The sequence below is a fragment of the Bison bison genome, unplaced genomic scaffold, assembly GCF_000754665.1.
Source record: "Bison bison bison isolate TAMUID 2011002044 unplaced genomic scaffold, Bison_UMD1.0 scf7180017864354, whole genome shotgun sequence".
NCBI classification, from domain to species: domain Eukaryota; kingdom Metazoa; phylum Chordata; class Mammalia; order Artiodactyla; family Bovidae; genus Bison; species Bison bison.
In genome coordinates, this window is record NW_011494926.1 from 5,921,518 (window position 1) to 5,921,990 (window position 473).

The following is a 473-nucleotide window of genomic DNA, read 5'->3' on the forward strand; positions in this document are numbered from 1 at the left end:
CCATTCAATATCACAGGAATCCAAGTCTATGCCCCAACCGTAACGCTGAAGAAGCTGAAGTTGAATGGTTCTATGAAGACCTACAAGACCTTTTAGAACTAACACCCTAAAAAGATGTCCTTTTCATTATAGGGGACTGGAATGCAAAAATAGGAAGTCAAGAAACACCTGGAGTAACAGGCAAATTTGGCCTTGGAATAGGGAATGAAGCAGGGCAAAGGCTAATAGAGTTTTGCCAAGAGAATGCACTGGTTATAGCAAACACCCTCTTCCAACAGCACAAGAGAAGACTCTACACATGGACATCACCAGATGGTCAACACCAAAATCAGATTGCTTATATTCTTTGCAGCCAAAGATGGAGAAGCTCTATACAGTCAGCAAAAAGAAGACTGCTGACTGTGGCTCAGATCATGAACTTCTTATTGCCAAATTCAGACTGAAATTGAAGAAAGTGGAGAAAACCACTAGAC